Below are 21,114 nucleotides of genomic sequence, written 5' to 3'. Positions count from 1 at the left end.
CCGTGCCTGCACAACACAGTAGAGCTGGCTCTGAATGTGCAGGTGTGGGAGATCCAACCCTGAGGAAAGCAGAACTGGCCCCGCCCCTTGCTCATCACTGCAAGGGGTGAACTCGCCAGGGCAATGCAGGAGAGCTCCCCCTGCTGGTGAGGACAAGGGAAAGCTGGCAGGATGACCACTCTACAATCTACCCAGGCCCACCCCCAAATCCACTCCATATGTGATCTGCTGGAGTACATGAAGGGACCAGTACTGCAGACCCAAAGCTGCAGGATCTCCACAACATAGGACAACAGCAGAATATCCAAGAGAAGTCCCAGTCAGGGCCCAGCGTTGATAGAGTAGCAGAAATCAAAGGCTTTGAACCAGACCAATGACTCTTTGCAAGGAACACTTACAAGTAAAATGGACAAAAGGGTTTACTGTGTGACTCACACTACAGCTTCCATGATGAGATTTTTTTCCCTCTCTTTTTTCCTTTTTTCTCTTAAATTTAACTGGGGGAGGGGGCTGCAAGGGCAGAGAGCAGATACACAGGGACTGGAAAAGAATGGGATCGAGATGCATGATGTGAAAGTCACAAAGGATAAATAAAAAAGTTTAAAAAAGATGTGTTGCATTTGTTTAATTATGTAAAGATATTTTACTGTTTTACCTTGCCTGCCTAAGGCACCTGATTGGTCTAATAAAAAAAAAAAACTTGAAATGGCCAATAGCAAAGGAGGAGGCGTAGGTGCAGGGAGAGTAAGTAGGAGGAGAAATTTAGGCTCAAAGGGAGACAGAAAAGATACACCAGGGCCCAGCCATCAAAAAGACACAGAGGAAGCAGGAAAGCAGGACACACAGAATGAAAGAAAGGTAAAAAGCCCTGAGGCAAAACACAGGTGAACAGAAACAAGTTTAATGAAGTTAAAAGAGCTAGTGGGACAAGCCTAAGCTAAGGCCGAGCATTTATAATGAATAATAAGTCTCCATGCCTTTATTTGGGAGCTGGTTGGGGATTCAAAGAAAATGCCAACTGCAACACTCCACACACAAAACTTGAAACATTTCCTCTTTCTTTTTCCCCCCACGTAGTAAGTTCATGTTACCATTACTTAAGGTTTGAAAAGCAATTTCAAGACACTGACTGCTTTTGGGTGAAATTCCTTAAGACAGGAAACACCATTATTTCCCCATTCAACTAAGGGAGGAAGCAGATTATTATGGGGCTGCACTGGGGAAAGATTTGGTTCCTTTGGTTTAGTTATGTTTGGTACAGTCCTGGCTGGGAATGGCTGGTTCAGAAGCCACTCAAATATGTCAGTGGGACAGGAGCTGGAAACCATCAGAGTGTGCCGGACCAGCTTACTCAGACCAGCTGACCCACTGGCATAGAGCAAGCGTTAGGTTCCAGGGCGGCTCTGAGTCCTGGATGGGGACTGACTGACAGGTGGAGACTTCTGGCTTCCTGAATGGTCATCCCAGCGATGATCAGTTATCTGGAGTTGACTCACTGGCAGATCATGAAATGAATGAACTAGGTCCCAACTCTGAAGAGGAAAATAAAAGCAAGCCAGCGCTGGGGCATCATGCTAAGCCTGTCCGCTGCATGAAAACCCGTATGACATTATGGAGGAACTGCTGCTTACGGAGGGCTTCAGAGAATGTTACGGATTCAGCGTGAGAGGCGCAGGGCTGAAGTCATCATTTCAGGAACCTCAGCTGCTGGCTGCAACAGGCAACACCTTCTCGGCCTCCTTTCCAAGCAGACAGTTTCTCTGCTTGATCAAAGGACTCCTGAACCGGTGTGTCTGTTCTGACTCAGTGTGTCTGATGCCTAGGACTCCAAGAACTGAAGAGAGCTAGTAGTGAGGTCATCTGATTGGGCCAATGATGACGTCCCAGTCTACTGGCAATCTTATCTTGATTCCGAAACAGGCAAAATGACTTAAGTGCATTCAGTGTGCAGCACACACACCCACATCTCGGTTGTCATTTACCCATACAAAAACAGCAGGTTCGTCATGGTGAATGCCCTCCTCCTCAGCTTTGCTTCTCTTCATTTTTACATACGCTTGTGCTGCTCTGAAGATGGTCACTATCCTGGGCAGAACCTGCTCATTTTAGTCAAAAACTCTCCCTTTTCTTTTCCTTTGTTCAGATTTCAAGTTTCTTCAATAGGAAATTCTATTTAATACATTTTGTCATTATTATTATTATTGTTGTTGTGGTGGTGGTTTTTTTTGTATGTGTGTGTATGTGTGTGTGTGTGAGTTTGCATGATGCACATGCCACTGTTTGGGTGTGGTAGTCAAAGGACAAATTGTGGACTTAGTTCTCTCCTTCCAACTTTATGTAGATTCTTGTCACAGGTCCCAAGGATCAGACTCAAACTGCCAGGCACACACAGTGAGCACCTTTATCCACTGAGTCATCTTGCTGGCCAGAAAATTCTATTTAAAATAGCAAAGCTCTCTTAGAGATTTTGACCAGCGTGTTAGAAGGAACTGGACACAGGTGTACATGCACATACCAGCACACACGTATGAAAACAAATGTGTTTCTCCTCTCTCTTGGGAATTATGAATTTTGTATCATCCAGGGGGAAATTATAATTCAGACACACAGCTAAGAGCTGCGAAGTCAACCTCCCCAGCATGCTAGTGCAGAGAGTACTGTCTATTTCATCATGGAAACTTACTCTCGCTCTCCCATGTATCCCAGCAAACTGTCTTTGAGTGGCTGGCTGGCTCAGACATGAGTCTAGTCTAGCCACTTACCTGCTCTGTCCTACTGGCTGAAAGACATTTAAACCACTTAACCAAGCAATGCATTAAGCAAGTCTTGAAAAGTCTATGAAGAACTCACTTTTCAGCTACTATAAGCATCATAAAATGTTTAATTTAGTTTTGGGATAGGTTCTTAAGTAACTCAGGCTGATGACTCAGAAATTCAGCTCTTCCTGCTTCTACCCCTCTAGATCCGGGATCACAGGTGTGCACCACCACACCTGGCCTATTAAATGATATGGCAGTGGAGTTCAAACGCAGAGCCTCTTGTATGGTGGGCAAGCAACTGAGCCACACACCTCCAGTCCCCAAATAAAATATTTTCAGGGTGGTTTTGAAATCTGACGGTTATGGAGGAGGGTGGGAAGAGATGTGCTTAGCTGGGCAGGCGTCTTGAGCTGATCCCTTCAGGTGCTCACGGTCAACATCCTCACAGCCAGGGTTTTAATGCTCTGGTCCTCGGTAGTTTTCTAAGTTTGACAAACAAAGCAACTCCTCACTGAGTACCATGAACCAGGCACAGGCGAATCCCTCATTACAGAAGATGCACATTCACACAGCCCAAACAGAGGGCCTCTGACGGCCTACCATAGGTAGACAACAGACACTCAGGAAATCCCACTGTAAAGACCCTGATGCTGTTGTCTTACACTTTATTATAATTCGGTGTATCATCTAGAAGATGCCACCATTTTGACGGTAGATCACCCCTTCTGTGGCAGCAGTGGCTAAACACACGCACACAGTTGCTTCCGGTACATTCGGGAAGCACCGGGTACAGAGATTTACAGTTTCAGATGCCAAGCCAGGGCTGCCCAACAGCTCTGTAGAGATAATGCCGTGTGAATTCTGTGGGAGGCCAAGCTCTTCTTTCTTATGAAGGCATGGTCTTGTCTAAAAGAAACTCTAAAAAAATGGCTTCATCTTCTCCTAGAATCTAAGTAAATCCTTTGGTTTCTGAGCCCTGTACTGTTAGCTGAATGAGCTTTGGGTAATTTCCTTCCCTATAATATTCAAGTCTTTAACTGATTGAAGGGGAAAAGTACTCCAACTTCAGCCAAGCTTAATAAGACAGAAAACCCCATCTATAACTCAGAAATAAGGACAACTAAATGAAATAAATACTGGGCAGCATTCTCTATCTGTAATTAGCTAATTATTAAAGGGGTACACAGAGTCCATCCTCTACAGGAACATGGCCGGACCTGCTTGCCCTGCCTCACTGATCTCTGTACAGGTCTGAGTCCAGTCATTCCTCAGGAAACTTTATTTGAGCTTAAAGATTAAACAAAGAGGGGAGAGAGAGAGAAAGAGAGAGAGAGAGAGAGAGAGAGAGAGAGAGAGAGAGACAGAGACAGAGACAGAGAGACAGAGAGAGAGAGAGACAGAGAGAGAGAGAGGAGGAGGAGGAGGAGGAGGAGGAGGAGGAGGAGGAGGAGGAGGAGGAGGAAGGGAGGGAGGGAGGGAGAGATGAAGTCACTTCGTTGCTGGAACATTCCAATGGTCTCTGCACACTACGAAGAAAGCTTTCTCCCACTCCACCCCTCCAGTCTCCCCCCCCCCAGTGCTTGACAGGCTTCTACACTATAACACTCTCCCGCGCAGCAGGGCAGGACTTCACCTGGTTGCTGGAACTGTATTTCCTTGGGGGAATGCCTACCCCTTCCTTCCAGGTCCCTTCTTCTGTTTTTCAAGACCTTCTGCTAGGATTTGGACAACCCTCCTTCCCCCAATTCAAACGTTAATGGGTTTGGGGGCAGTCTCTGGGAGGTAATTAGGATTAAGTGAGATCTTGAAGGTGAGATCCCTGTAGAGATGGTGCCTACATGGAGCTTTCACCCCTACGTTCTAGTCTCTTTGGTTCTGGAAGGTACTCCGCAGATGACTGTGGAAAGAGAAACCTGGACACCAACCCAGCCACAACACCCCCCACCCCACCCCCCGCAATCTGCCCGCCTGCAAGATGTGCTGGGGCATTGGTGGCACAGAACCTGTGGGAGTGGCCAGCCATGCCCCTACACTGCCTGCATGGCCAGCAGGAACCAGAGACTGGATAGCCCAGAGGCCTAGGGTAGAACCAAACATGACAGACACAAAACAATCAATGAAATGACTCCTAATGATATTCTGCTGTACTCACAGATCAGTGCCTTATCCAGTCATCATCAGAGAGGCTTCCTCAGGCAGCAGATGGGAACAGGTACAGAGACCCACAGCCAGACATTATGTGGGGACAGAATCTAAATTGAAGGTCTCCATTGGGTCCCTCCCCTCGGAGATGAGGGAACCCAGCAGAGGAGGGGAGGAAAGATTGTGGGAGTCAGAGGGGACAAGGACACCAGGAGACCATGGCCACTCAATCAACTAAGCTGGGCTCACAGACACTGAGGCAGAAAGCATTCTGTCTGCAGGGGTCTGCAACAGGTCCTCTGCATATATGTTATAACTCTTATCTTGGTGTTTTTGTGAGACTCCTATGACTATGAGAACGAGTGTCTCTGACTCTTTTGCCTGCTCTTGGGACTCTTTTCCTCCGATTGGGTTGCCTTGTCCAGCCTCAGTATGAGGGGTTTTGCCTTGTCTTATTGTATCTTGTTTTGTCATGATTTGTTGTTGTCTCTTGGAGGCCTGCTCCTTTCTGAAAGGAAATGGAGGGGGAGTGGATGTGGGAGAGGGGAGGTTGGGAGAATCTGGGAAGAGTGGAGGGAGGGGAAACTATAGTCAAGATGTATCGTATAAGAGAAGAACTGGAAGAGACACACACAGACATTCTGGCATCTCAGCATGAGATGCCCTTTGCCATGTCCTGAGGCAACAAGAGACCCTCACCAGATGTCCTGCAGATGCTGCTACCATGCTTTAAAATTCCCAGACTCCAGAATCATGAGCCAAATAAATTGTATTCTTTGTAAATTACTCATGCTCAAGTATTTCGTTATAGTAACAGAAAATGAAGGTTGACAACATTAGCATGCCACAGATGTATATCTCTGATACTTGTTTTCTGTGTTCTCTTCTGAGGTAGAAACCTCATGAAGACAGAGGTCTTGGTTCCCTGCTGTACCTAACATATGTGTAGAATGAGTGAATGAACTTTCTTTTCACGCCAGTGGTACATGCACCTCAAAAACTTCTCACAGTGCTTGTTAAATATTCAATGATACTCAGATCCTTTTATATCTGATTCATTTTAGAGCATCAGGACCTTCAGCCACTGATGGAGGAGGGTGAAAACAGTCTAAAGAGCAAGTCAATGGGCCTGGTCTGCAGCCACTGAGGTGGTTTTTCTGAGTGACTTCATGGGGAGAAAATTAAATAGATGCAACAGAAATCTGAATGCTCACTGTGCCTCTTTCTGTGACGACCAAAACCCTCTCCATCTGCAGTCAGCCTTTAATTAAACCTGAGTCAATGATACAGGACCAACAGGGCAAGAACAGCACAGATGGATGCACTGAACGTGCTATTTTTGACAAGTTAGTGGAGATGGTGTGCGGTTCTTTTGTGATAGCTGGTACCCTGAGGTAAATTTAATGAATCCATCTTGGAAGGTTAAACTTGTAAGGGTAAAAATAAGTAACCACCCTCAGATTGGCATCTTTCCTTGGGTGAGCTTGGTAAATCTCCAAACTGGTTCATGCGATTTTGTCGTATTTGTGCTTCGTGAGTATTTCACAGCTCTTTTTAACTAACTTATGAGATACGAAGTCTGATGATGTCTGAAAAGCTTTATCAGAACTTGTTCATTGCTACACAAGGCGTTTGGGGGCCTCCAGGAAAGACCTGCAGCCTGACCAAAGTCTTCATTACACCCACAGCCTAGAGTTCAGAACTGAGTGAATCTTACCTTTCTCCTTCAACCTCACAGTCCCAGTAATACATTTACTTTTCCTTCATATCAACATCTTGTAATCATCTTAGAAAGCGCCAAGAATTTTAAGGGCAAGTGCAGCAGGGTGAAGGGACACGAAAGTCCACACCAGCCATCACCATCCACAGACAACTGCCACAGACAGTTGGGTGCACTTCAGGCCCAAATGCCTTTTCTTTCCTTCTTTTTTTAAAAAATGTAATTACTACGAAGGGATGGACCCGAGGAGAGCTAACTCACACAGGGTGGTATTTTTAAAATACCACATTTTCCAGTGACAGAGAAGTTAACAGTTGGGAGATGGACTGGCGTGCTTGAAAAATTAACATTTTTCAGAAAAATGAAAAACAATTTGACCAAAAATAGTGTTAAAAATAACCTTCACATACTGAAAACATGCCTGCATGTTAAAAGCATTCGTAAGAGTAAATAACCTTCACATACTGAAAACATGCCTGCATGTTAAAAGCATTCGTAAGAGTAAATAACCTTCACATACTGAAAACATGCCTGCATGTTAAAAGCATTCGTAAGAGTATAAATTTCTCTACTTTTCTCTTGGCAGCTGCCCGCATAGTATATGCAAAATTAGTGAGGAAAAATAATAATTATAATTGGTGTGAGTCATCTGGACTCCTGAAGACATCTTCCTACAAAACGGTCACTTAAACCACATCACCAGTGGCCCCTGCCTCTGTCCTCTAGCGCAGACTGGCCGCCAGCAACTGGACTCAGCTTTTCACTCAAACCTGTCCTAGTCAGGTCAATGCCACCTTTTAATCACACTGTTGTCTGGTCCCTTCCATTTCTCCAATGCCACAATCCTCCGATAAGTGCCTCAGCCCCACTGGCCTGGAACCACCCATTCACCAATCCTTCAGCTGCATGGCCGAGTCTAATTCCACCGAATCACTGGCTGCTCTGCGTGACTCATCCCTGGATACTTCAGGAGGAAACTACTCTGACGCTGGGTGAGTCATTCTGACTGGAAAGCCCCAGATGGTAAGGATGGGAAAGGTACCCAGAGACCAAGGGAGCTCTGGAGGGATGGTAGGACCAAGCGACACAGAACACAGACTAAAACACTTTCTAGTCCGAAGTATTTAAGTGGATTCTGTGTCCCTAGTATCCCTATGCAAGTATTTAAAGAAAAAAAACCTAATATTTTCATCTTGTCTAGCTCAAAATAGTTCCACTGCATTGTGTTCTTGCTGGGTCTGTTGCTTGTCTGGGGTCATATTTAACTGTGGGCCTGACAAAGGTGATCTTGTCTAAAGTTCCAGGAATGATCTCACGACAGAGACTTCCAGACTGAGTGTCAAGCACTCAGTATGAGAACATGTAAGACAATCATCCCTTTGTTAAAAATGAAAATAATTTATTGATGTTTTCTGATTATAAGGCCAATACATGTTTATTATAAAAACTTAACTCGCAAACTCAACTTCACGGAGGTGAAGCCAGCATTTCCATAGCCTGTCCTGTCTGGTCTCTTAACACAGGGCACATTTTCACAAACCATGACGTCAGGTCATCCCTGTGAACCTGTAACCTGCTTCAGGTTCTCTGTGAGTGTGTTGCATGTGAGCATGGTTGCACTGCACGTGTGTCCACCCGTGGAGGCCAGGGGCTGACTCTAGGTATCTTTCTACATTGTTCTCTGCCTTACTGCTTTGTTTTTTAATAAATTTATTTGTTTTACATCCTGGCTGCAGTTTACCTTCCCTTCTCTCCTCCCCGTCCCATCCCCCCCCCCCCCCAATCCACTCCTCCTCTGGTTCTGTTTAGGAAGGGGCAGGTCTCCCATAATTATCAACAAAAACATCTCTGCCTTAGTTTTTGAGATAGGCTCTCCCACTAAACCCAGAGCTCCTCGCTTTGGCTAGACTGGCTGTCCAGGGAAGCCCCGGGATCCACATCCTCTCCTGCCGGGATAACACTAACACCGCACCAAGTGATGTCCACCAAGTGATGTCCAGGGGGGCAAACTGAAGCCCTGGTGGGAGAACAGCGCAGGGTTTATCCTCCGGGCCATCTCCCCAGCCCTGCTGTACGTTCTTACTCAACTGAGAAAAACTCACTGGAGCCTGACTTCTAGTTAGCGCTGGGGGAGCTCACCGAGGAAAAAATGGCCCAGAATTACTGTTTTATTAGTTTTAGTAATTCATTGAATCTTGAGATAGTTCACTATCACATATGTAAAAGCTGATTCTCAAACAAACACACAAATGAACAAACACCACGGAAGAAGAGGAACAGCAAACACACACCAAACAGAAACCCCCCTCACGAGCCTCATCTTTGTGGTTTCCATTCCGTGTACCTGTCTGTGGAGACGTCACTAGGCATACACCAGCAGATGCACACATACAAGGTACTGACTCTTCAGACAACAACAGGCTGGTGGCACACGCTGCCTGCAGCCAGTTTTGTTTCCTTTTAAATCCAACAATATGTCTTTTTGGGATAAATTCCCATAGCTGTTCATTCTCTTCAAATGGCTTGTCGTTTTCCGATGAACTCCCTTGCTTGAGTTCCCAGCTTGAGGACACCATGCTTGATTCTTGTCTTTATTCTGCAAGCATCTTCTAGTCTCACACATCAGAGTTACTTGCTCAAGACTATCTATAGCTTAAAGTCTTAGAATGGGACACAGGCTGCCAAGTTTATGACATTACCTGGAGCATTGTAAAACAGATGTGTGCTACATAATCAAAGCCTTATTGAGATCTCTCTTTAAAATATCTAAAACTATTGTAGTTGTACAAATAACACAGTTTTTCTTTTCTTTCTTTTTCTAGGGTGGTGGGCTGGGAACAGAACTTAGATTCATGCCTATGGAGGCAAGTGCTCCAGCACTGAGCTACATCACCCAGGGCTCCAGCACTGAGCTACATCACCCAGGGCTCCAGCACTGAGCTACATCACCCAGGGCTCCAGCACTGAGCTACATCACCCTGGGCTCCAGCACTGAGCTACATCACCCTGGGCTCCAGCACTGAGCTACATCACCCAGGGCTTCAGCACTGAGCTACATCACCCAGCCTTGGCACTTGGCACAGGGTCTGGCTATGTTGCCCTGAACTTGAGCAACCCTCCTGCTACCTTGGGCTCCTGAGTTCTTGAGTCACCACATCCAACAACAACACAGTATTTCCCCCCAGCATTGTCCTTTTATCCAAGATCCCTTGAACTACAATGGGTACTGGATTCTGCTGTGACGATGGCCACCAGACCAGTTTATGCCTGATAAGGAGCTCCTGAGAAAGCCAGAGGGCTGAGAACTAGAGTCAATGTGCGTTGTTAGATTTCTTCAATCCCTACGTCTCTCCTAGCCTTCTAGCTGACTTCTCACACTCAGCCCCTCCAAATATTTCCCAAGGCCTTTCTGAGCCCACCAAAGCTTGCTCACCCTACTTACGTGTTAGACCAGGATGTGGGAAGATCACGTTCTGAAAGCACTATCCACTGATAAGCCCATATGAAGATGGTAGACGACTCCTAAGTGTGGGTGTCCACATGGCTTCCTAGTTTCTTAGCCTGCTTTCTATCACAGGGACGAAACGCTCGAGAAAGTCAGCTTACGAGGAAAAGTTTATCCGGATATCTGAAGTTCTGTCTGTGGTCACTTGGCCATTGCATCTGTGCAGAGCAATTTACCACAGTGGGTGCACACAAGACAGGGCTGCTCACCTAGAGGTGGCCAGAAGCGAAGAGACAGACACAGGAAGGGTTTTCTGGAAGCCAATCTCCCCTACTAGGTCATGTCCCCAGTGACCTAACTGCCTCCTCACAGCATCTGAGGCCAGGGACCAAGCCTTCAAAACATGGATCCTTGGGGATGAATTCAAGATCTAAGCTACAGCAACAGAGACATTAATCTCTAGTTGTCCACACTGGTAAACTGTCTCATAAAGCTAGTGTTACTGGCTTGTCCCCCGCTTCCCCTGGCTGGGGTCCCCACACCCCAATAGAGTTTCTTGGTTTTACTACTAAAATATGAAAAAAAAAAAAATGTACTCAAATCTTTGTCCAGAATCTGCTTCTGAGGGAAGCCCCAACTAATGGTTTCTAGACACAGGGTGCGTTTGTTTGTTGTTGTTTTTGTGAGGACTGGTGGCAGGGCCGCTAAGCAGCAGCTACAGGAGCAGAGGTCCCCCCCCCCCCCAGAAATGAGTATGTGGAAAGTATAGGGTGGGGGAATTCTGTGCTTAGCTTAGGAGACTCAGGGACCCTTATCTGGGATGTCCCAACAGATTACCCAGGGTGCTCTGAGGCACCTAATGTCACACAGGAGCAAAGGAGGGCCGCCCTGCTGCACTCCAAGTTACACACCTTTATTTTCTGAACAATCAATTGAGAACAGAAACGCTAACTTGACAAATGAAACAGGAAATGAGAGAAAATGGGTGTGTGGAAAGAGGAAGACCCTTGACCACCATTCCATTGATGACTCTATCTAAAACAGGGCTGTGCTGTGGTGGGGGCTGTCCTTCCAACAGGGAGGCAGTCATCTGTCCCACAAATGGAAAACAGAATGGACTTGTCTGAATGGAAATAGATGGTCTAGTTTGTGAGTAGAATGCCTTCTCTCTCTCTTTTTTTTTTCAGCCCTGGTACTGGAGGGCAGTACTGCCCTGAAAAGGAATAAACACAGAGAAGAAATTGTGTGAAATGAGAATATGTATTTTTGATAGCAAAGGAATTGGAAGGACATAGTGTATATATAAAAAAGGCCCTGTAGATTGAATTAGCCAGTCCCAAACCCAAGCCAGGGTCACTGCATTGCAATTTTCAAACAAATCCTCTCCATCATCCATTTCACAGATTTCAGAATTTGTTTTTTATAGCTCTATTCATTCTCAAGGCATCTAAATAGTCTTTGTAAAAGTAGAAACATAGCCAAAGGCCCTGCTGAAGCCGTATAAACAGTGTTCTGAAGACTGTCTGAGTACATGTGTATTTGATGTGCTCAAAGCCCACTGTGCCAGGCCAAGACCAAAGTGCCACAGTCCTAAGAGGCTCGAGTCTTCAGACTGAGGCCTTGAGAGGCTTCTGGATGTTATCTTTGTCTACCAGGTACAGACGTGAACATGCCAACGATTAATTCTGACACCAGGTGACTCAAGCCACACGCCCATGCCACACTGGCAGAGATACATGAGGTGTGCCAAAGTTTTATCCACTTTGTGGCTTTCAAGTTATAGGTACCTCAGATGAGGTATGTAAACTGAACATGAATTTCCTTTTAGAAAATTTACCAGACCCCCCCCCCACACACACACACACATAAACCCTGCACTTTAGTGCATGGATGCACAATTGTTCTCTTACAGAGACCAACAATCTAACTAGTTTAACTGCTTGCAATGTCAGAGAAGGGCTAACTCAGACACAACCTGACAAACACTAATGAAAAACCTCTCTGTACAAATAGTATGGACTGGAGTGGACAGTTCTCTGAATGTGTCTACACTAACCTAGACCAGCTGGCAAGGGACAGCAGGGGCTAGTCATGAGCACCCAGTTGTTACCCTTAAGAAAGATAAGATTAAGACAATCCATGGCTATAAAACTTTCTTTCTCTGGTAAACAGCTTCCCAGTCAGTAACTTATCTATCAAGCACCTACAGAAATGCTTCATGTGGTGTGGAAGTTTCCAGATTTGCAGCACAACAGAAAGGCAGTGTATTGACCTACGTGTGCTTCATTCAGAGCCAGCAGCTCACACTTTAAACAGGAATGGTCTGAAAACCATTATTAGGTTGTGTCTTAGTAAGACCATGACGGAAAGCCTTGTGGGGAGGACAGGTTCACTGCACTTTACAGTTCACAGTTCGCCATTGAGGGAAGTCAGGCAGGAACTAAAGCAGAGGTCATGGAGGAACGCTGCTTACTGGCTTGTTGTCCAGGACAATGCAGCTTTTTTTACACCACTCTGGACCACATGCCCAGGGAGGGCATGCCCACAGTGAGCTGGGCACTCCCATACCAGTCACTAATCAGGTGATGTCCTACAGACTCGCCTACAGGCCAACCTGGCAGACACATTTTCCCAGGAGAGGTTCCTCTTCCCAGACGATTCTGGCTTGTGTCAAGTTGACAAGAACCAACCAGGGAAAGGTTGTGAAGCTCCAATGTCACTGCCCTCCTTGCTGTGAGGTCTGAAGCCAATGTGCACCGCCACTGACGCTTGTAGGTGTGCACACGGCACCTACACCCACCTATTTAAAAGTAAGCCAAGTGGCCTACAGATATAGAAATGATGTCTTCAGCTTCTAGCCCCATGAATTCCCACAGAACTCCAAACGCACGCAGTAGCCTGATGAGAAACATCCCAGGTTCCTAAAAGCTCTTCTTGGCCCCCCTAGTTATCACCACAACCCACCTCCATGACTTTCAAGAACGAAGGTGGTAACTTCTCTCTTCTGCAGGGATCAGTGAGGGAAAGAAGTCCCCACAGTAGACTCCGATTTCCCTGGATCAGCACCTTTTGGCCCTTATAAAGAACACAAAGAAACCAGGCTAGCTAGTGTCACAGTGCCGCTGACTAGGGCAGAACTCTGAACCGCACAGGATCTAGAAGAATCCTGGAGACCTTTTAACCTCCTTCTACTGGAATCTGGGTTGGAATACCATAGCTTTTCTGAATCCTGGCCTAGAATGTTTCGTTTGCCCTGCTGAGCAGACTGCCAGAGTTCTGTACAACATGCTTAGAGATGTAGGGCACAGCTTCAGAAAGCCATTTCCACGGACCAGGAGAGGCATGCGTGAGGCTCGAGGCTCAATCACTGGTATCATGTAATAACTGTAGTAGTGGTAGCAGTAGGTCGTGGGAATGGAGTAATTACTTAAGTCTCTAATGAGAGACACATTTCAAATGACTACGACATTATTAGGCATTAAAAGGAAGAAGGTAAGATGGAGATGGAAGTGTATAAAGGTAGAACTCTATTGAAAACAAGGTATCTTAATGAAGATTACATTTCATTCTAACTGAGGGCATGCTGTCATTATCAAGTATAATGCTGACATTTGGGATGTGTGTGAGGGTGCCAGGGAGTGAGTTCTTCTGTTTACCAGCTGGTTGTGCCACACATTTGGCTTTGAATTTTTGAACAACTGCATCACTGGAATGAGTTAGTGAATCCCCCTAACCTCCATTTAACCATCTGTATGGTGGGGATAGTCCCCCTAACCTCCATTTAACCATCTGTATGGTGGGGATAGTCCCCCTAACCTCCATTTAACCATCTGTATGGTGGGGATAGTCCCCCTAACCTCCATTTAACCATCTGTATGGTGGGGATAATCCTCACGTCTCAGGGAGTTGTTTCCACAGTTTGGTGAGAGGACATATGTCCCACACCTAGCAAAGGAGACCCTTGGTATGTGTTTGTTTCCTTCTCTGTACAAAAAGAATCTGCTTCATCAAAAAGTTCTTTAACTTAAAAAAAAAAAAAGGTTCGTGCCAACACCCCATGCTCTATTATTTGTCTGTGACTTGGTTGAATGTAAAAATAATCTACTGTGTTAGAGAAGACCGAAGGAGATACTTTGCTAGAACCCAGGTCAGTGGTCTCCATCTCTTGGAATCACATGAGGTCTGGAAACAAAGAGAAATGAAATACACAGCTTTAAATGTATCTTTTCAACTAACTGTCTCAAGGGAATCATTGGCTCTAGCCAGTGGCATGGCAGGCAAGAGTGACTTGGAGGTGGTACTGTCACAAATGTACCATTTATTTAGGGTTCAGAAAGTGTTAATCAGCTTCCCAACACTGTGACAAAATACCTATGAGAAACATTTTATAGAGAAGAAAGATTTGTCTCCCAGATCAGCGATAAACTCCATGGTTAGTTGGTGCTGCCATTTTGGTCCTGTAGTAAGACAGAGACAGAGCATCATGGTGAGATCTAGCTGCTCTCCTCTTAGGAGCAGGAAACAGGGCTCGGCATGCTCCAATGGCCTTTCTAAAGGCACAGCTGCAGTGACCTAACTTCCTTCTATGTGACATCACTTTAGTCCAAAAGTCCTTATTACCTCCCAAGAGTCTATCAACTAAAGACAAAATCTTTAACACATGGTACTTTAGGGGGCATGTAAGAGCCAAACCATAGAGATATATGACTTGGCACCACTTAAATTAGACTGATGGGCAGGGCAGAGAGTGGAGAAGTGAACTGGACTGGGGGCAGGAATCAATCAATAGCTCTCTCTTCCCCTCATCCCTCCCTCACTCTTTTGTTTTTTGTTTTTTGTTTTTTTTTTTGGTCTGTGTGTCTGTGTGTCTCTATGTGTAGCATAGCCTGCTTGTGTGTGTGTGCCATATGTGCAGTGGGTAGCTGTTCCAGCTTTGTCCTGGAAGTACTACCCCCAGTGAGTCTTCCGGTAACTGTCACGCCTACCTATGACCTGCCCCTGAGGCGGGGCTGAGACGAAAGCCCTTAAGACCTGAGATCTGGATGTGCCGGCTCTCTTGGTTCCTGGTGATCCTGGATGCTGGATGGTAGACCGAGCAGAGTTCTCCAGAGAACCCCGCTGGACTGCACCTCACCTCTCCCGGATCCTGTAACCAACCCCTTTACTAGCTGTAAGTTACCCCAAAATAAACCTCCTTTTTAACTACGTGGAGTTGCCAAAATCAATCCCCAATACAGACGCATGCGGGTGTGCAGGCACATGTATGCAAGTGTATGTACAGGGCAGAACTTGGCATCTTGTATCTTCCTCTATTGTTCTCCACCTCAGTTATTTATTTAGAGATGGTAGCAACAGCTGTGGTTGGTGGTGGGGGTCCTCACTGAGCTGGAGCTCACTGACTGACTAGACCAGTTAGCCAGTGAGCTCTGGTGATCTGCTCCACTGTAACCCTAATCCACCAGAATTAGGGTTACAGATATGTGCCACCGCACCCAGCTTTTATGTGGGTGCTGAAAAGCTGAGCTCAGGTCCATGTTCATGTGTAGGCACATCAGTGACATCCACTTTCCCAAAGCCAGCAGACAATGTCTAAAACAATCTTTTCATTGAACATCCAGTTCTGACTGTCAAACCAAGTCCCCAAGGAAACTAAATGTCCCCAGTGCCAACTCAGAAGAGCCTCTTTTTGGAGAGGGTGCTAATGTTCTCTCCTCTTTTTCTTCTTATTGATTTATTGTAAGTAACAACAAAACGTTTTTATGGTGAGAAAGAATGGGGGTAGGAATTTACAAATGTTTTACATCATCTAATTCCAGGCTCCATCTGAAATGACAAACAGAAGCGCAGAGGCCCTGAACACTGCGAAGGAATCCCAGGGAGAGCCACATTTTCCTTCACACCCACTCTGGTTGTGTTTCTGGTTTCTGGCTTGATACAGAGCAAACCCTGCTGTGATTTCAAAATCATAATAATTCAGAATTGAAGCGCCACATTGTTTCCAAGCAGAACTGAGGCTTTCCCTGAATGGTCCTGCTCACGGCAAGATGATGAGAAAACAAACATGGAGGCAGCAGGTATGACTGTAACGGCCTTCCCTGAAAGACGTCCGGCTTCAGTCTTCCTTCTGTAACGTATATGCTGCACAAGTGAGGCCATTATAGATCAGACAAAGGGTGCCGAGGTAGACACACTGGTGATTTCTATCTCACGCCTCACAGGAAAGCTCCTTTACCCCTTCTGTACAATCACCCAGGGCACACTCAGGATCCACACGTGCCTTTAGGGGTCCCATGTCCCCATACCACTCTGGCACAAAGCGACAATGACTTTTGTCTCATGATGATTAAGGATTCCCAATGTTACCGCTGCCTAAGATGCTCGCAGCAGGCGAGGATGTCAGGTCTGGTTCTCAGGGAAGTCAGTCTCGAAATACTGGCACAACCAAGCCAAGGCACTGGGAGGCTCTGGGCTTATTCTGTGTCTCTGAGATGGTAGCAGCTGTGAGCTGCAGATGCCATCTGCTGAAGGCAAATGCCTTGTTAACTGTGCTATTCTCGATTTCTTCACAGTCCGTAGCTCCTACCAACATCACCCTACTCCACCACTCCCACTCACTGCCCCAAATGCAGCCACATACAGAAACTGACCACGGGCCCCCTTGGCACAGCTCTCCACTTTGACTGGAACTCGGATCTAGCATGGAGGACTCCCTTGCACTGCTGTGGCCCCCCCTTGGGGAGCACTTGGAGAATGATGTTATCCCACCAGTAAACGCCGATGTGCCAGTCATCTTGCACAGCGACAAGTGAGAAAACCCACGTAATGGGGCAAAAAGCTCACTGTGGCTCACCGCCCAGAGTACCACGTTTGCTTGGCCCCATTCCTCTGGGCCAGTGGCAGCGCAGAGCATCATGGTGGGAGCCTGGGCTTGGCAAATCTACCTCACCTCACTGTGGCCAAGAAGCAAAGAGAAAGTAGGAGGGGCCAGGGCTCTAGTATCTCCTGCAGGGGCATATCTCCATTGACCTAACATTGAGCCCTCTCTGCTAAAGGTCCTACCTCCTCCCAAGACCACAAAGCTGAGAACCAAGCCTTCTACACACACAGGCCACCGAGGGCACTTCAAATCCAACCACAGCAGTTTAGAACAATATACCAAAGTCTGCTGTTGAAATATCGCTGTATTTGCTGCATGTACCAGGGATTCTGTAGACTGTCACTGGCCATACTGAGCCTCACTCACCACTGGGAACCAAAGAAAATCCACTGGGCTGACACTGATCTTGCATTTCCTGAGGAAATAAGTTTGCTAAGGGAATAAAGAGTAGAAAATAATATTTTAATGGCGGCATTTAAATGACCTAGAAAAAGGTTTCTAAGAATGCTGAAGCTTTCACTGATACACTAACAAGTTTGTACCTATGCACTAAAAAGACAGATGGAAAAGACAGCCACCCTCACCCCTGCCTCCCCACCAGCCACCTCTTCCCTGCCTCCCATTTCTGCGCAGTTACCTTTCATACCAACCTGTTGACTGCAAAGTGGATCACTGTCCCAGATGAGTCAACTTCTGGGCCCCTCCTTCCTTGTCTCTACCCAGGCTCTCACTAGTGATGCTATCCTGGGACTACAAGACCCCTGTCCAGGTTCTCCTTTAAATCCCACATTCCCCAGTGGTTCAGCAATCTGCTGCTCAAGTGTCATTCAGGGTTTTCCAGATCTTTTAAGATCTCCAACTGGAGCTTCCGTCTCTGTTCTTAGCACTGAACCAGTAAACGCACGTGTGAACTGAGAACGTCTATGTGGCACCCTTAGGTCCAGATGTATTTTGGGATCCACACGTCCCTGCTTTCAGTGTGGCGAGGTGGTGCACACCACTGGGTAGTGTCCAACAGCATCAAGAGGCAAGACTTCACCACCTGATATTTCAGTAACAAAACACACAGGCTCCCTCCTTGTCACATGCAAACGGACTCTCACTAAACCTAACGGGAGACGACGGAAAAGTAGTTCATTCAGGGGGCTGCAGATGGCGCAGTGGTTAAGAGCACTGACCACTCTTCCAGAGGACCCAGGGTCAATTCCCAGTGCCCTATGACAGCTCACACCTCTCTGTAACTCCAGTTCCAGGGGGTCCGACACCCTCACATAGACAGACACACTTGCAGGCAAAAACACCAATGCACATAAAATAAAAATAAATAAATCGTTTACAAATAGTTCATTCAAAAACTCTGGTTGGTGGCTGCGATCATGAGCTCCTACTTTGCACTTGACTGGACTAAGAACCCCTTCAGAGGCAGCGAGGAAACCACCCGCCGGTAAGCGTGGCGACCTGAGTTTGACCCCGGGAGCTGCACACGGAGAGAGAGACAGACCGACTGCTGCAAGCTGCCTTCTGACCCCACGTGTGTGCGCGGGCACTTTCCAACACCACGGGCATTAGTGAAGCGGACTTTGGGGTGTCTGTCAGGGCTAGATTAGAGAGGATTAGGTGAGGAGTTGATGCCCACCTTGATGGTTAGTGAACAGTCTCTCAGAGTCTGGGAGTTGAACTGAGTAAAAAGAGAAGAAGGGAAAAGATGGAAAGCTGAGCGTGGAGTTCCTGACTCTGCTCTTCAGCGGGCATTACAGACCAAGCTGTTCTGAGCACCCGGCCCTCTGCTCGGTGATGGCTGTAAACTCTGAACTGTGAGCCAAAGCAAGCCCTCCTCCAGTGAGGCTTCTGTGCCTCTCAGAGCTGCATGAAGGGACCAGGAAGCTGGCACAAGGATACAGTGGCCATTTACACAGTCCAGACTTGAAGGAAGCCTGTTTTCCTTCAGGGTGTCCACATTGCAACTCTGGTTCATCCAAATTGGTCTTTTCTAGTTAGTGGGTTACTGGGGCTCTCTTTACAGTACTGTCTTCAGTGAGGAAAACTTCACGACTGCATGCCCCTGGCATTTCAAATCTTTTCATTTTAACTCTATTTCCAAAGTATTTTCACCTTCCACGCCAAAAACCAAATTCCTCATTTACTTAAGCAAAATGTGAACACACAAGGATCATTTGGTTTTCCGCTGCCTACAGAAGGACTCTGTTCAACAGCAGCTTCATTATTCTTTGTGAGAATTGGTTTGCATGTTTAAAGTCCCAGTGAAGTTCACCCCATCTCCCCACAAATAAAAGCTAGCTTTAAAAATGTGAGTTTATCTAACATGTAATGTAAATCTACCACCACAGAACACCTCCCACACACACTGCAGTTAAACATTCTCTGATTTGTCTCCTCCAAACCCTCCAATTTTTAAAATTTTAAACACAGCTAAGCCAGATGTGACACCAGCAACATGGGGCCATACATACAGATATATATGTGTGTGTGTGTGTGTGTGTGTGTGTGTGTGTGTGTGTGTGTGTGTATATATATATATCATGGGATACTAGCTGTATGGGTCACAGCACTCTGACAGGCAATTCCTGGGCAGTTATTTTGACATTAGAAAGTCACAATCCATCAACTGAACAGCAGGGCAATAATTTTTGGGACCAGGGTGACAGCTTTTCAAACGACACTGTAGGGAGCAAAAAGTAGCTCCAAGACACCCTGCCTGAGAAGGAAGATAGAAAACTAAACAGAATGTTCTTCCATCCCTAGAACCAACCATTACATCATGTCTTCCCATGTGTGCACGCTCCCTCCAGAGACTGAGCAGAAATGTTCCATCTATAGAGCCAAGAAGACGCTGGGACGAGACTCTGGGATCTGCCACTGCTAGATTGAAGAAGGGCAGGCTTGACTTTCCCCTCTGCATGGCACACACTGTGACACTCACATAACACTTCGGAAGAAACCACTTGACTCTTCTACATTTAAGTTACTCAGCTCTTAACATTCTGTAAAGCACAGCTCCTGGGGGTGTGGCAGTACTTGGACTTGATTCTGGAAAGGGTTACAGGGGCAATAACCCTGTTTGAAGCCCTTCCTGCACACACACACACACACACACACACACACACACACACACACACATTCACACAGAACCCCAGTCTCCCATTCTGCTCTCAGAGACATTCTGAGGACAGGGATCATGGAGTGTTTTTGAGTGTCTGTCAATGGCCAAGACAGAATGGATGGTGGTGGAATTGGAGGGTGGGTGGGTAAGTGGTTATCATATGCTCCATAACAATTGTTAACACGCGCATGCGCGCGCCCTGAGGGACAGCTATGCCTTGATAAAAGCATAACACTCTTTTACTTTAGAAAAAGGAAGTGAAGGATAGGCAGGAAATTGTGTGTTGATGGCTGAGATTGCAAGGAGGCTCCGATGGTGGCTGTAGTCAGTGCTGTGGCTAAGAGAGATGGAATTCAGGGAGGTCATGTCTCCCGGATGGGCTGAGTCCCTTCTATGGACGGTGGTGTTTGTGGAGCCCAGAGGCTACAGCAGCTAGTGCTCACCCCAGCCTCCCCCAGCTCTTACCGCCTGCCTTAACTACTGACAACATATATGACAGAATCATTTTCAGGTTATAGCTTCCGTGTGTGTGTGTGTGTGTGTGTGTGTGTGTGTGTGTGTGTGTGTATGTGTGTGTGTGTGTGTATGTGTGTGTGTGTGTGTGTGTATGTGTGTGTGTGTGTGTGTATGTGTGTGTGTGTGTGTGTGTCTGTCTGTCTGTCTGTCTGTGTACATGCACATGTGTGGAGGCCAGAGCTCAACACTGAGGTCCTCCTCACCTTAGCTTTGACACAGGATCTCTCATAAACCTGCAGCCTGGATTTGGCCAGAGTGGCTGCCCAGCAGGCCCCAGTGCCTGCTGTCTTGTCTGCCATCCTGGGACTGTAGGTGAGCAGTGCGGCTCGGGTATGTGAGCTGGGATGGAGCTCAGGTCCTCATGATGGTGTATCAAACACTTCACTGACCGAGCCGTCCCGGCCGTCCCCCTGCCCTTACAGTTCTCTATTTTAAAGACAAAGAAATTCACTACATAGACAAAATAACAGCCAGGACGGGATGATCAGATCCTAAAACAGACAAAGGAGTGACCAGAGTCTGCACTTTATGTCA

General features: G+C 46.6%; 1 protein-coding gene across 2 annotated transcripts in view; it reads right to left on the bottom strand.

Annotated features, from left to right (window-relative positions):
* Positions 1 to 21,114, bottom strand: part of Znf827 (zinc finger protein 827) — a 177,641-nt gene that overhangs the window by 42,202 nt on the left and 114,325 nt on the right. The window lies entirely within an intron of this gene.

Source organism: Peromyscus eremicus, chromosome 5 (genome assembly GCF_949786415.1).
Source record: "Peromyscus eremicus chromosome 5, PerEre_H2_v1, whole genome shotgun sequence".
NCBI lineage: Eukaryota > Metazoa > Chordata > Mammalia > Rodentia > Cricetidae > Peromyscus > Peromyscus eremicus.
This window is presented reverse-complemented; position numbering and strand designations above follow the sequence as displayed.